Source organism: Oryctolagus cuniculus, chromosome 11 (genome assembly GCF_964237555.1).
Source record: "Oryctolagus cuniculus chromosome 11, mOryCun1.1, whole genome shotgun sequence".
NCBI classification, from domain to species: domain Eukaryota; kingdom Metazoa; phylum Chordata; class Mammalia; order Lagomorpha; family Leporidae; genus Oryctolagus; species Oryctolagus cuniculus.
Window position 1 is genome coordinate 100331187 of NC_091442.1, and position 16794 is coordinate 100347980.

The 16794-nt window shown below is 37.1% G+C and overlaps 1 long non-coding RNA gene across 3 annotated transcripts in view; it reads left to right on the top strand.

Moving 5' to 3' along the window:
• The first annotated feature begins 8699 nt into the window (after positions 1-8699).
• LOC103348351 (uncharacterized) overlaps positions 8700-16794 on the top strand; it is a 117568-nt gene continuing 109473 nt past the window's right edge. The window contains exons 1-3 of one of the 3 annotated variants that reach the window (XR_011380212.1): positions 8700-8714; positions 9060-9191; positions 11552-11611. This is a non-coding gene — a long non-coding RNA (uncharacterized lncRNA). Of the gene's footprint in view, positions 8715-8958; positions 9192-11551; positions 11612-16794 lie in introns of those variants that run through there. The other 2 variants (XR_011380210.1, XR_011380211.1) reach the window with 2 other exon arrangements.

Sequence of the window (16794 nt, forward strand, 5' to 3'; positions counted from 1 at the left end):
ATCATACCTATAAATGTTGACATTTCTTTCAACTCCAGCTTAGGGCTCATTTTCTTTTTTCTTAGAAGGTTTTTCCTAGGTGATTTATTTTTTTCTAGAAAGGAAGGATATGCTTTTAAGTACTATCTATATGCTCACACCTCAGAAATCTGTCTCCATCACAGACTGTTATCACTGAGGCATCCATAGATGTCTAAGCTCTAGTATGTAACATCTAGACAATTGTGCTTAACACCCTTTCAGTTATTTCCTTGCCCTGTACTGGCTAATCTATAGCTCCCGAAACCTATTCACACAACCTACGTGTTGTTGGCTTCTCCTTCTGACTCCCCACCCTCAGCCTCTCCATCTCCACCTGCTGACAGTTCCACTTACACTGTGTCTTCTAATCCATCCATCTTCCTCATCCCCTCTTGACAACATTCCCCTAGTCCAGGTTGCCAGCATCTCTTTACTGAGCCCCTTACAGTAATCTCCTAATTTATCTCTCTGTTTCTACATTTATCTCATCTCATTTATTGTACACACAGTATTCACGGTGATCTTTACAGTGAAAATTTGATCATGGTGCTCCTCTGCCTAACATCCTTCAATGGCTGAAGGGCAGCCACAGTTTATGCTCTCTCTAATCAAGCCTGCACCTGCAGTCATCCTTACTCACCTTGCTGCATCCCTGCAGACCTTCTTTCACCTCCTCAGACACAGAATGAACTTGCTGTACGTGGAACACTCATCCCGCACAGCCTGTGTGTGGCACGTTCTTCAGGTCTGATACCAAAGGCAGATCTCAGATACTTGCTGTTTTTCCGAATACAGCTGGGTCTTTTATTTCCTTAATACTCTTGTCTTTCCCCTGCCTCCTCCCCAGACTGTCATCTTCATGAAGGCACGGATGCCTTTTGTTTGCATACACAAATCCACCAAACATCTACATCTCTGGCAAGTGTTGTGTTGAAGCAGAAGTTGGAGCTGACACAATCCCTAATGCTTTGGGGACTCCTGAATTCATCTCTGTGAAGCTCAGAAGTGTGATTCTGTAGAATGGATGCAGATTTTCATATTAATTACGGCTCCATGTTTCCCTGTATTTAACTATGGTATTTGCCAAAGTGGGTCAAATAAATCCTTTGACCTTCTGAGAATTTAACTAAAATTGTGCCCTTTTATCATGTCTGCCTGTCCTACTACCTTGGGTTTCTCAGCACTTACACTGATTCATATCTCTTTTTTCAAAATCTACTTATATCTTATCTTTCTTGCTAAAAGTAGGATGAAAAGAAGAAGTAGATATCTTACCACGGTGCTTAATTTTGTTGATACAGTAAAAATTCAGAAACTAACTAGGCTACTTAGATTACATGTTCTTTGGAAATTAGAAAAAATGAGAATATGAGTTAGAATAAAGTGTAGGTGGTAATGTCCATAGGCAGAACCCATAGATCTCTGTATCTTTATAGAAATGGAAAGTTTTAATGTTAGACATATAAGAATGTATTATAATATCTTTATAACTTTCACAGAAATTTTTTTTTCAAGAATGACAATTATTTTCCATGTATTGCCTGTTCAATAGTTTAATATTTGAGAGAACTCCATAAAGGTCATGGAAAATGGAACTAAAAGATCAGTTTATTTGAGGGCAAAAAATTTTGGAAATCTGTGTACAGATTTTTCATACTATGTGTTTTCCATGAACTTTGTGAAGACTTCCCTCATCCCTAAATCAAACAGGAACTGTGGTAGTAATCAACAAAGGTGTTATTTTCCCTCACAGTCTTACAAAAAGCATATTCAGAGCTAAAGTTTATTTTTAATACATCTACATCATTGTGACAAGAATTCAATATATTTAATAAGTAGTTAGAGAGTAGATATTTCTCTTAGGATTAGTAACCTATGACTAGGATTATTCAGGTGCCAACATTATTAAATAATATGAGTTGAAATAAAAATCAGTATAACATTTAAAATTCATTTATATGCTCAATTTTAATGGGGGAGAGAACCACATAAAACAAGGAAGACCTAAATTAAGAACAGAGCCCTCACTTTATTAAGTGCTAGTGAGAAATGAGTATGTTTCTTCCACAGGTATTGATGGTTTTGCTCTGAGTATTCTGGGTTGATTCGAACATAGAGAGTGTTTTTCCTCAGCAGGAACAATAAATAAATAAAATGGAACAAGTTGAGAGATAGAGAGGAATAAGCTCTGGAAAAAAACAGTGCAACTGAAACTAAAGTAACTGAATGGAAGATGTTTTCATAATGAACTTTTATGTTTAACAAGCCCAGACACTTGGAACAGTGTAAGCTATATTAAAGCCTTTTATGAAAGGATTATGTTTTGTATGATGAGTGTTTTAATATAAGTATGGTACACAGCGTAAAATAGAACTACATTTAACTCAAAGTAATTATGAGAATTCAGGCAAAATTATTTTTCTCCTGTACTATCACATTGATACAGAAAAAAAAATTTACTGCTAGAACCTTTCACCAACATGTCTCTGTTTCAATTATTTTTGGCAGTATATATTGCGTCTCTGCCTCAGCTACCTCTTATATCGACAGTTGGTAGCACAAGCCTTTTAACGTACAAAGGGTAGCAGCTCTTCAGCCAATCTGTGATAAAAGGGAAAAAATGAAATCACTATGGAAACTGCAGGAAGGATCTAAAAGCTCTCTTTATAAAGTAAACGTCTGATGTTTGTGACTGCAGGGGTAAAAAATTCATAAATCTCTATGATGCTATCACTTCTGATTTGTTATCACTGCAAATGCCAACTCGATGCAGCCTGACCTCCGCTTCATTAAGTGTTGTCTGCTCAGAAATAGTTACCATTCACCAGGAGGAAGACCCTAGTCTGCACTCAGGGCTGGGGGTTAAGGGACTGGTGTGGAACTCAGAGCAGAAACTAATTTGGTTAGAATGTTTCCTTTCTCTTCTCATTTGATTGTTTTTTTCTTTTAATGCACAGTGACTTGATGGAGTCAGGCACACTGAATTGTTCTGTGTTGCTTCGTTTTTCATTCAGAAATGGAGCAAATCTCAGACACAACTCAACTCAGAAAACTGTTTTGTCCCATGATGCGTCCGACTTTGATCTTGGATTGAAAAACACTAACTCCCTCCTTCCAATCAAAAGGCAAATAAATACCAAGCAGAAGCAGTTTCCACTTCACCACCTTGGGCCCCAGGACGAAAAACTGAAGGAGACCGTGACTGCGTGAGCTCCGGTTCATCTGTTCTGGGGACAGCAGCAGACACCTGTGTCCAGGAAGGAGCTCCAGAATAGCAGGCAGTTCTCAGAAGTTAAGTGACTTTCATAAGAGCATTGTCTTGTTGTTTAAGTAGAGTTCTTTTTATTTGATAACAGTTCACTGTGGAAGATAGACTGTAGGGTCAAGAGGACACTGAGAAGTTCTGTGAAATTCTGCAAATTCGAGAACCGAATTCAGAGGGAGATGCATATTCAAGTAAGTAGACTGATTTCAGCATCGCCTATACCTCTATGCTTATTTCCCCAGTGTTTATAATCAAATATTAGTTCTTTAGTTAGACTTTCAGGCAATAGAAACTGTTGCTTTTTAAAAAAGTTTGTGGCAACTTGACTACAGTTGTAATGCCTTGAATTGTCACACTGATGTGCATGGTAATTGATTTCATATTGTCATGCTGTATTTAGACAATTATGAATACCACTAATCTAATGTTTCAAGGTCCTCATGAACAATTAGCAATTCTGTACTAACATTTCAGACACACTTTTGATGACAATAGTGTAAGTTAAGTTCTATAAATCCTAAAATGGATGTTAGTTAAACGATAATTAGAAAAAAATCAGAAAATAAAACAAGTGTACTCTAGTAGTGAACATAAAAATCTCAGCAAAATTAACAAAGAAAATACATTGCTTTATATAAGGTATTTGATTAAAATAAAAGTATATGACATCTGCAATACTGACTTTATTGAACTCTACGAATAATAACTAACTTGACTTTTTGTGTGTAGCTTTAACAATTGCTTTCTCTTACATTATAAGAATGTTAATGATTAGTTATGCAGAATCAAATAGAAATGTGTATGTGGGCACCCAAACATAAATACAGGCATACTTTCATTTGAAAATATTTAAATGGCTCATGATACTGACTACACTGATGCTTTTTTGTGCATATAATGAAAGCCAATTATCTGTGGAGAAAACTTGACTGGGTGGAAGGAAATTAAATTGGTTTTTAAAGAATTCTTTAAACAGCAGTAGCTAGGAAAATGTCCAATAGTATGTTAGTTCAGGCTTGTAGTGACTTTGCTCTATTGATAAGTCATGCTTTGTCCTGACTTTAATCAAAGGTTTGGATTGGGAAGACTGTGCAGGATAGAGGAAAGGGAAAAGAGCACTTAATATGAAAACATTCTACAAATGACTGGAAGCTCTAGAAATAACAGTTGGAGAAGTCAGGTCAGTCCTACTTCACTGAAACCACAGGATGCAAAATATTGGTCTCCTGGAAAAATTCCAAAATTGCAATTCTTAAAGGAAAATTCATATTCTAAAATATTCTGTGATTAAAAAAAATTATACTGAGTAATGTAGTAGAATAAAATCCTTACCAAGTTTTCCACCTGATTTCCTTGTGAGAGTTCCCCAACTTCTATGGAATGTTTTTGTGATGAATATTGTCTCGTCAATCAGCTACAAGTTTTGTTTTATTTATTTTTTTTAATATTGTGCTCTAAGTGCAGACAATGTGAGAGCCTTTATAGAAACTGGAAAACACATTGTTTCGTTTGCACACACAACAATGCAGACGTTCCCTGTGTTACCATTCAAAATCCTAACATTCTGTTTTCTGTGTGTATGTTCTCAAGAGTTGCCTTCCAGCCACTGTGGTAGAATAAGGCAGGCAAAATACGTACCATTAACTCAAATTGTCACTTGCTTACTAACTGATGAGTAAAACATTTCATTCAACTTTTCTGAAACCAAGTAGTTATCTAATTTAAACTGCGTATCAGGAAAGTTGATCAGGTATACTCTGTAAACATACATTGATGTGTTATAGTGGCAGGCTTATTAGAGAAAGAAATAATGTTCCTTCTGTTAGACCAATTGCAGGTGCTTGGATGATGTGAATACCTTCTCGTGTTTTTCACTAAGTTTTCCATGACTTTTCAGAGTAGCACTCTCAGAAGTAGCTTTTCAATTAGTTGTGGATTAAATGAAAACGTAAGTAATGTTACTCCATTCTAGATCTTAAGTATTGGAAAGCCTTAGTTTATAATTCATAATATGTTTTCTAAGCAGTCAAGCTGCATGATCAGATTTTTTGCAGATTACAATTAGGAATATATTTGTGATAATACTTTCCTTTTACACCCTGCAGAAATTTCTCCAGTCTATCTTTCCCCAACTTAGAGTAAGTTCTGTGAATTACTAAGTAGTAAGTTCTGTGACTCCCTAAATATTATAGCCTCCAAAGGAGTCTTGGAAGTTGTTCCTAGTTTTGCATTGTATTTCTTCTGTTAGAAATTCTTTGTAATTCTGTCATTAATTTCCAGCTGGCAATCGTCAGACATTGAGATTCCTCATGAGCTTTCAGTCCAGACCAGAATTTACTCTGCAATCTTGAATCAGCCAACTGAGATAAGACAAGGGCCTTTAATTAGAATTTTAATATGTAATCTAAGCCATTTGTAGATTATGCTCAGAGGTGAGCATCTACGTATTTAATAACTGCTTGGAGAACTTAGATAATGTTGAATTTGGTGGAGAGATTGTTTGCAACTTTGCTGGAGTTGGGTTACTTTCAATATTTCCCAGAGAGGCCCTCAGAAGTTAGACCAGTGTGCGGTTTATTGTGTGAATGAATAACTCAATATGCCTAGCCTGTCCTAGGGGGAAGTTACAAAAATCGGAATATTCTGTAATATGAAGAAGCTGTTCTGTTTTCCTTTCACATTTCTTCTGGGAAGCCTAATTTTAAGCCTCTCAGATCAAACTCCGTGGATGAAAAGGTTTAACTACTCAGTGGAACACCAGGGGAATTCGCTCACCCCCCCCCCCCCCCGCGCTCCTGTTAATGAATGGGACCCCTAAATCTCTAGTGCTGACTCCTTAATAACTCAGCATAGGAAACAGCTCTGGGGGTTGTGTTCTTGCTTGCTTTTATTTACCTGTGTGTATATTTATTTATTTTTGTTTACGTCTCAGGAGAGGGTTGAGACTTCATGTTGGACTCTCGCTTGATGTGAATCATTCGGCAAATCGGGGTTTAAGTGTGAATTATAAGCTTAGACTATGATGGACCTCAGAGTTATTCTGAGAGCAGAGACATCCTAGTAGGGACTTCATAAACAATCTGTTGAGCACAGAAAGGACTTTTTCCTACTCATGAAGCACACACAGATGTGTATCTTGCACACACACTGATACCACACTCTCCCTGATGTGTCTCTGTTTTATTTACACATGCACATGACTCTCATTAATGCTGATAACTCTCTGCACATGCCTGCAGAAAATAATGCACCCCGACTGAGAACTGTCTGTATCCAAACACCTTAAGAGCTGAATATTTAAAATCTGTGTGGCGCACCAAGCTTGTGTTGCTGAAGACAACAGAAGTGGGGCAGAAAGATCAAAAGAAAAAAAAAACATAAAAGGTAATAACATCTGGATGAGGTCTGAGTAATGCCCTAATTAAATGTACTTACACCTGAGTCTTATCACATGCTCCGCAGTGAGAGCCTCCATGCCCCTTTTAAACTGTGGCATCAGAGAAGTCACTGGAGCCGGGCTCCGAAGCTGTCACCTGCACTGTGGCCCAGCTCGGCTCCATACATGTTCCTATCCTCTTTCATTGAACAGGTTTCTGTTATGTGGCTGCTAACAGTTGCGATGAATAAAGTTGCCCCTTGAACTTACAAAGATATACATGTTCTTTAAAATGGGTTCGAAATAAAACCCAGTTTATCCCACTTACAAGAAACAAGCTAACAGGTTCTCTTGTGTCATTCCTAGCTTGTAGGTAAAGATGAACTTAGTAAGAAGCCCTGTATACTTTTCCCCTTGTTCAGGTAGACACTTCTGGCATTTTTTTTTTTTTTTTTTTTTTTTTTGCTTTTGAGCATAACAGAAGCTCTTCCTGAGTACAAACCACAAGGCAGCCTTCTCAAAAGGCACCAAGTCAAGCAATTTCAACTTCTGAAAGTGTTTCCAAAACCTTTATTAATTGCTCAGAGTCCCACTTAAATTAACATGACTGGAAATGGCTTCAAAATGCTGGCATTTAGGACAACAAACTGTATGAATGGAGCTAACTGTCTTTTCTAGGTTTCTTTTTAAATGGAATTTTGCAACATCATGGTGCAATCTCTTATTAGCTTCTTTTTTTTTTAAATGAATAAAGAAATCCTAGACACTTATAAGAAGCTGTTCTGCAGTGCACAGATATGTTTTACATGTCTCATTATCATTAGCAGCTATGCATGGTTAAACCTTCCCCTGTTGCGTTGAGTATTTACCCCCTGGCTTTGTAAAGTGATGCCCGGGTATAGAGTTTGCAAAGGAATTTCATAACCATGTTACACACTGTTGTATCACACCTACTATATCAGAATATGCACAGTGTTTCCAGGGTAAAGAGTAACAATGAATTAGAGTTGATGCTCATTCCAGAAAATAATTGAGAAAGCTTATATTTCGAGTCTTTTGGTGGAGCCTAAGGCTAGCTCCTGTTTTAACTTGTGAGAGACTTCTTTTCTTTTTGTTTTTCTATTCCCTATCTTCAATTGTGAAGCAATAAAATGCAAGGCTTTTTTCACTCCTTAAGAGAAAATGATTCAATTAATGCACAAAGATGACAGTTGGACTCCGGTTGTAGTCTGTTAAGGTTCAGGAATTGAGAAACTCAAGTGTCCCCTCTGTATTTTGGGGTCCATCAGGAAGGATGTAGAACAAGTTGTTTTCTCGGAGCTTCTTTAATTTTGTTTTACTGCCTTAGGCATGATTTAGACACTGGTGAGGCGCCTGGGGTGGGGGATGTTTTGGAGGGGCTTGGGAAAGCAGGGGAGAGGGGTCAGACAAAAGGGAACCAGAGAAGCTTCTAGCCCCTCTGGAAACAGGTCTATTGGGGGTGACTTTTTTGTGCTGAATATTTTCAGTGTGCCACACCCCTATGCAAAAGGGGGGGACTCTTTGGTTTAGGTAACCCCATTTATGTTGGAGTATATGTAAATATTTACACTCAGTGTATTTTAAATAGTCCCCATTTTTCTCTTCCTTTTAAAATTGCCGTTTATGTTGGATGTCAGGTTTTCTTTCATTCACTAAGTCTTCTTCAAGTAACCTAATGCTTCATTTATTCCCAGAATAAAATAGCATATTGGTATCACATTCAGCATTTCAGGCATAGTGGCAGAAAAGTCTCTCTTTGTAAAAGATACAGGATTCGTTCCTGCCTTGAGTTCATCTGCATCTCCTCCATTTATTTCTTGTGGGTAATGAGAAGACCTTTGCATCAGACCAAAAAGCACTAGTAAATAAGGAGTTAAAATGAAGGCAAGCTCACTGGTTTGCTGAGATCTGTCAGAGTCTGACTGGCTGGCTACATATCTGTCTCTGGAACAATAGGTACCTGTATTCTGCACGGGCTGCTGGGCAGCACTAGCACTCTGGAGAAGGGCTGCCTCTGTCTGCGCTTTCCTGGTGAGAATCCCCAATGACAGTCAGTCCCACTTTTCAGAGGAGGAGAAAAAAATATCTGTCTACTCTCCTGATGAAGGACAGAGCTTTGATCATTTTTGTTCAGGCTTGACTTGGCCAGAGGTTTTAGATTCTTAGTCTCAAGTCAGCAGTCTCTCTCTCTCTCTCTCTCTCTCTCTCTCTCTCTCTCTTTCAGTCTCTCTCTCTCTTTCTTTCTGCCTTACACACACATACACACACACATAGGCACATCCTGCTGCTCGCTCGCTCGCTCGCTCTCCCTCCCTCCCTCTCCTCCTCTCCCCCTCTCCCCCCTCTCCCTCTCGCTTTCTCATTTCCCCCTCATAGGTTCTGTGCAGGCAGATGAGTGTCACAGCTGTAGCTGAAGCACAGAGCAATAAACATAGTGGAGCCAATTTCTACGATGGCGAGAGGGAGCACCGGAGATGACAACAATGACAAGACCGCGACAAGTTCTAGGTAAGAAAATATTTGTGCCCCGGTTCCTGTATTTCTGCATCCCGGTGGCTGATACACGGAGATATAAAGCGAGTCTCAGTAGGGAAATCCGTTCGGGAGGGTATCATCTGTGCTGTCACTCGCCTGCAAACCTGTGCTCTCGGGCTTTGTGTTACTAGAATCGCCGGAGGTGAGGTGTGAGTGGGGCTGATGGAAGGGTGAGCTGCTTTTTGTGTCTGTCTGGTGACATTCATCATGCTGTTGAAAATTATATCTGGAAAAATTTCTGTTTGATGATAGTTAGCAATGTTTTGTGCAACATAGAGCATATGGCCGTGCAGAATTCAAGTGATGCTCTTTCATTCTTAATTTGTAATTATTTTTATACTCAACTGTACTGAGGTCAGAGAGTTTTAAAAATTAATGAGATTCCCTGTGGAGTTCAAATAGTAGTATCTATGGGAGCTGCCACAAAAAAGATAAGACTAAGCTGATATATTTTTAACATCAGAGTTGACTATCTTATTTTGAATATAGTCTGTTTGAAATATATAAACTATGTAATAGTTTATGAGAGTCTATGTATGTTTAGAGATTAGTTCTTAATTTTTTTTTGGATGCTGAGGAGGAATTGAGTCAAAATTAGTCTGCATAGAATGAGCATTTTATGTGGAAATATTACTAAAACTTAATATTGTTATATCAGTGGAGAACGTCTTGTACTTTCGAGGAAATGGCAAATAATGAATGAACCACATGCTAAACAAATATGGAAATGTGTTTTCATTTAAGTCATACATAAAATCGCATAAGCAATTTAGGATGAGAAATTGCTGGCGTGAACAAAGAAGCAAGTATACACAGAGATGAGAATTCTTTGTCACAAAAATGAGTGGAGGCAACGACTTTAGGAGGTGAAGTGATTTTTACATTCTCAATGCCCCACAAAAGGGAGTCTACTGGGATGATTCCAGACATTAAAAATGTCCCCAAAACTTTCATTTCCCACAATTTAAAACACTGTTTATGTCCCCGCTACAACACATTGTTTAAATGAGGGGGACTGGAAAGCAGTCTGAATATACAGTAATCTGGGCTAAAGATGTTTTTTATCCCCAGTTTCCCATTTACAAGACCCGTTCGGAGCTTCCTGTGATATATTGTTATGGAAATTTTGTGGAGCCAGGCAAAGCTGTGCTATGGAGATTCAATTTACTTTGAAAGTTGTTCATTATAGCAAGGATGAATGTTATTTATTTGATGTGATTCAAAGGCTAGAAATGACTTTTTCATTGTGGCACCTTTTGTAATGGGTGCAGGGTGATCTAATCTTTTTAATTTTGGCTTTCACACCAGTGGAGATGAAAAGAGATCCGAACTCATTTATCGGTTGCTAGGTCCGTCTAGAGACCCAAGTTCTGTTCCTGGTTGCTATGGCCAATCTGACCTCAATCTCTGTGGTTTGGGGGACTTAAGCAGGCGTTTTTTTTTTTTTTTTTTTATTGGAGAGCATGTACCTTGATTTATGTCCAAAATTGTGACCCAATGTCTTTGTCTGCCAGTGATAAATGGTGCCGAACAATTCATCAGTTCTTACAAGTAAACACTGCTGTCCCACTAAAAATATGTTTTGTTCTGAGTTAATGGTATGGAACAAGGCAACCTCCACAAACAGCTATCTTTTATTGTGGAGGGCCCCGTGGAAGTTGGAGCAAAGTGGAGGAAATTGGCGTTCATTTTCTTGTATATTAGCAATTGTGATGCGGCTCTGGGTGGATTGATGGTGAAAGGGTAACCTTCTATTTCCTTACCTTCTTTGGCTGCTGCTGCCCCTGAAGTGGGCCCTCTCCAGACCCAGGGATTCGCTTGTGGCAGATAGAAGTCAGGAGTAGTTTCTCCCTTGGTGTTGGCCTCCCGCTGCGCCAAGTGCGAAGGCACAAAACGGGGAGATGTGCTGTGGCTCTGCTACGGGCGACTCTGTCGCCCTGGCTCCCAAGCTGGGCTTTTGAAGCAAAGTTGTATCTGATGTTGGTGACTTGCAGGAATGCTCTGCTTTTGTGCCACTTCATGGTCCCTGCACTTCCTCGCTTTCTAGAACCTTGTTAGAAAGGAGCCACAGTGATTAAGAGGCTGTGGAGTACCTAGCCCTGCTTAGCAGATGAGCCCTGGAACATTTCCTGTTCCCCTAAAAATTGCTAATTGACGAAGGCTGCAGGGAAAGCACACTCTGCTAATAAGATGATGATGACAGAGTAGGTAGCAGGAAAGGCATTTAGTGCTTATGCGCACCATCAGCTTCCTTCCGAGAGAGAGACTGCGGCTTTGTAGTGTAGTTTTTAAAAAAAGTAACCTGCTAATGGTTTTCATTCTAAATCGGCCAGCGCTGAGTATCCTCGAGAAAATGGGTTCCATAAGAAGTGACATCCTCCTCGAAGAGCAAGGTAAAAATTCAACATTTTTTAAACTGCAATATTTAAACCATTTCATGTATTTCTTGTTAGTAGCATGAGAAAAGTGCTCTATAAACCTTTAAAATTTGAGGTTTTTTTTTTTTGAAAGAAGTATAAAAGGGTTAAAGAGAACAGCATAGAGAATTTTATTGTTAGTCATTTCCTAAAGATTGGCCAGCTTTTGTTAACAAAATACAACCCAATGCTCCCATTATGTTTGCTTTCAACCTTGAAAATAAGCAGGTTTTTTATTTTTTAAGAGAAAATTATCATCTGAGTGTGTTCAATAAAAAAAGATATTTATTTTATGCAGATTTTATTCCTAGAATCAGTAAAATTATAAACCAGGATTAGGTGATGTCAAAGGTCTCTTCCGGCTTGAAAATTCTTCACTCAGTACCAGTTTTCTGAAAGAACGCAAAAGGATGCCTTTATTATTGTAATTGCACTCATTCAACTGATGTTTAGCTCTCTTTAGCTGAGCAGCAGTCAAATGACCTATGCTCCCTTGTACAAGTAATAACTATGGCTAGAATTAATTTCCAATTAATTGATTTTTTGAAAGTAGTTTTAAAAAACTGACACTTTTGTGTTTTATTAACTCTGGGGTTTTATAGAGCTCAACTTCTAGCTCCTTTACTTGGGCATTTTACTTGAGATCTTCTTGAAGGTAATATTCTCCACGAGTGGTTAATTTCACAAGAATATTTAATTCTAGGCATCCGAAGACATATCCTCCCTGGTATGTATCTATATGAGTATGTTTTAATATATAAAATGAATTTCAGAGTGTGTTTTGCTTTGCTGTTATTTCAGAGGATTTAAGTGAATGTTGGGTAGTGTTCAATTTCCTGAAATGATTAAATTCATTCTGAAGAATCTGGGGAAAAGGCCTGTAATGACATTTTGATGACTTTCATTGTAAGGTGTAATAGAAATTGAGTAAAATATTTTAATAGCTATTCTCTAATATCTCATTCCAAATACGATGTTTTTATTGCTCATTCTAGCTTACAATTTTCGGGTGATAATAATGTTAGCTGGTAATTGTTTCTTATATAGAAATCATTTTATCCTTATGCAAAAGTTATTTCAGAAAAGTCTTCCTGCGTTTATCTCAGCTGAAGCAGTCACACTGAACTCTTAAGATAAAAGAGTGAGTATTTCCAGATCGCTCCTGCTTTAATTTGGCACTTCCTCAGGGGAATTAGGTGTCTTAAAGGGAAGAATATTCAATATGATAGTTTGTGGTTTAAAGAGGAGAAACAAAAAGTCACACAAGTCGGGAAAAGGGAATAAAACAGATGGAATAAATACTGTGTGCTATCACAAAGCTAATTTTGCTTTGCTTTCCAAATGCCATGTGTTTTTTAAAAATTTAAATTTGGGCTAAGAAAGAAAAACTATGTATGTTATTATGCAAATGTTCTATTTCTGCTTACTGAATAGGTCAGTGCAGATAGATAAACTTGGTAAGACTGAAGCTAGCGTTTTGTCAATTCTTTGCCCCTCAATTCTTTCTCTTTCTCAGAAGATGAGCGCACAAGTAAAGTTAATCACATAGCTTTTAAAGAATCAAATCCTTTGGGAACTGGGAGTTGTGACACATTAGATCAATTTTCATGCAAGTCAAAATGAAATCTTGCATCAATTTTTCTGCACAAGTTACACAAAGCCAATAGCTTCCAAGCTGTGTTGTTCTAAATGCTAATTAGAAAAATTTTAAATACAATTTAACTTGATTACAGTGAATATTAAAAGTCAGAATATAATAGTGCTAAATTAACATGCCATTAGTGCAATTTTTTATAAAGGTAAAATTAAGCTCTTGTATCTGATTAAATTATTCTCATCTCCTGATATGTTTACAAAATTTTCCCCAAGTTTGCTTCCTTTTTGTAATTAATATTCCTTCCCAAGTAACACTGTTACTGAGCAACTGGTTACTCACCTTTTTTTTTTTTTTTCCTGCCTGGTATAATTTTGATCTTTCTCTTTTTGATGTGTCATTCATTGTTCTTTTCTATCACCCAGAATGTTGTGTTGACTTCTAAGTTGAGGGTGAGAAAAACTCAAAACTTATTTCATTAGAAACTGTGTATGAGGTGCTGAAAGATTTGAGCTGGCCTTGGGATGTTGTTCAAGGGGGTTATTAGGAAATGGATTTTCCCACTTGTAACAAGTTCCTTGTGAAATTCAATAAAACCTTTCCTTTAGGTATTCAATTTATTTTCCGCAAAACAAAGCATCCTCCAGAAAATTTATTACAGAGGAGGGGCCTGTTAAATAGCCAGTGACCATACCACCCTACAAATATAGTTCTAGAATGTTGGCAAGTATACATGATACAGTTTTATTGTTGACTCTTTGTATTTACTCATTTTTGTGATCCCACAGCAAATTTTAATTTGTATGACCGTCAGTTGGATACCTTTTGGTTGAACGATGCCAGAAAATTTTAAGAAAATGATAAGAATGCTAAAAATCTTAATTACACACTCTAGCACTCACTAATAATTTGCTCAGATTTAATAATGAATGTGCAAATTATATTTAATTTATGTTTATAATATTTTTCCAGAGAAGGCCTATATAGATTTGTTATGACCCTGAGTTTTTATAAAGTTGCTAGACTTAATGATTGTATAACACTATAATATATACTTTACAGTATGCTTTTGTATCCTTATTATCTCTAAGCTATACATTTTTGTCCTTAATGTTGCTGGACTGTTTCTAAGCACAGTCTATTCAGGATTTATAAATCCTTAAATTTCATGTATTTTTCTGACAGCTGAGTTCATAGTTCAAATGCAAATACCGAAATATACCATTAGACTAGACGTTTCCTTACAGAAAGAAAGACAGGGTCATATACACTGGTCAGGAACATATGGTATATGGTTAATTATCACAATCTTAAGAATCTTAATATAGCTTACTGCAGACATCTTTAAAGATATTTCCAGGAAATATTTGCAGAATTCTATTTGCTAGAAATTTGAAGCATAGAAATCAAATATAATTAAAATCCCCTTCCTTATGGATTTAGAAAATATTCATTCATTCATTCATTCTACAAATTATTTAGCACCTGAGGTATCCCAGACACTATTCTTGTATCTGTTAATAGTCACCATTAGTTCAATATTTAATGTTACTTGCCTCATTTTGAAGATTATAGTAATTCCACTAGTCATTCATATATCAGCTAATCACATCACCTCCCATATCCCTTTGGAACTTGTATTTCTCTTGTCTATTTGTTAAATGGCCTCAAATATTTTATAGCAATACAGACCAATCTAAAAGAAGTCGAGGGCACTTGAAAAAAGTGTGTAACAATGAAATTATAAAATAAGTTTATTTTGGTGCAGATTTTTTTGAAATCCACACGTAGTTTTCCCATAATATGCATCTTTCCATTATCCTTTGAGGACTTCTTATATACTGATAAAACAAAAGGTGTCTCAAGAAGTTATCTTATTGATATAAATTTAGAAATGTTTTCTAGCTGCTTCCATTTGTTTCCTTACTATTCAGAACAGTGACACAATAGACACTAAGTGGTTTTATTGTTTTTATACTTCCGTTGCTTCTTGTACTATTTAAATGAATTTCTAGTTCTAATTTTTAATGTCTACATTTATTTCCTATTAGCAGACAGCATGCTCAGCCCTTTACTTTCACTAATTTAATCTCTCAGTTATGAGACAGGAGCACCACTATCCTTGTTTGTAGACAAGGAAACAGATTTTGAGAAATTCGCCAACTTCCTCAGGATCACAGGACTAGCAAGCAGCTGAGACGACTTAAAACCTCTGTCCTTCAGGTTCCATTCATTTTTCTAGTCATTCAACAAATATTATTGCAGCTCTATGATGTTCTGTGATTGTTGAAGGCGCTCAAGATAAAACAGACTGTATACTAGGCTTTGAAGCCCTTAAATTTCATTGCCTAAGCCTCTGCTCTTAAAATAAAGGTACCTGAAAGGTACCTGCTCTTAAAATAAAGGTACCTCAGTACCTACCTTGGTACTTTTGTTATTTAATTCACCTCGGCATCCACAGGTTCCTCAGTGAGCAGGTAGGATCTGATTAGAAACTGTGGAACCTAATTTAGATCTCTTAGCATTTGCTAGTTTTTCCTTCTAGCTGCATCATTGCTTATTTCTGAATGTGAATTTTCTGCACTAGAAAAATGATCTGCTCATAGCCCCCACGAAGTTTGTTGTGTTTTTTCTCTGATCATTCCTGCACCTGAAACAGTTTTGCCACCACTTTCTCCAAGCCTTCCATCCTTCAATGTCTGAGTCAAAGCCCATGGCTCCCAGGAAGGCTGTCTTAGACATGAAATCCTAAAATTCTTTAATCTGTGTTGATCATTTGACACATGACAGTTGCAACAGCTAAAGTGATTTGAGGCTAGGTCACACTTCACATGTTTCCTGTGGTTGTGTTTGTGGATGTGCCCAACTGACATGTTGGCAAAGAATTCAGGGAAACAGTGAAATGAGAAGAACGTTGAAAAAGAAAAAGATAGGACTGGAAAACTCAACAGAGCTCTGCTGTCTAGCACAGTTTGTGGCACAAGGTGTGCGGTTAATTAAAGGGTCCTTTAGTTCTTGGAGGAAAAGAATTAAAAAGTAAGTTTATGTTGATTAAAAGCAATTCAAAATCATGCACAGTTTTTTCATGGTACGTGTTTTCCAGAAATGTTTTGAAAACTCCCTTATTCACATTTGAAGCTATAAAGAAGAGAGAAGGGGAGAGAAGGAAGGGAAGATTGATGATTAGAGGAAAGCTAGCAGGAAAAGAGGAAATAATACTGCCAAGTTCATAATACAGGGCCTTTAAAGATTTTTAAATATTTCTATTAAGTGTCAGAAATACTAATAAGGAATGTATATGTACACACACAATAATCTATATTTTCAGACACATGTTTGCTGCTTCTTGGAAGAAGTTGTCATTTTTATCAATTTTACTACATTTGGTATAGAATAAACTTTCTCAGGTTTCTAAGAGAAAATGCAATTCTGTTACACTTGTGTGTATTTCCCATCTCTATTCAGGTCACAATGCAATTGGTTCTATGTTGGTTTTATTGTTTTATGCTGTACATGATTAGTTCTCTATTCCGTGGGATATATTTGAGTTATCATAGCAATTGCT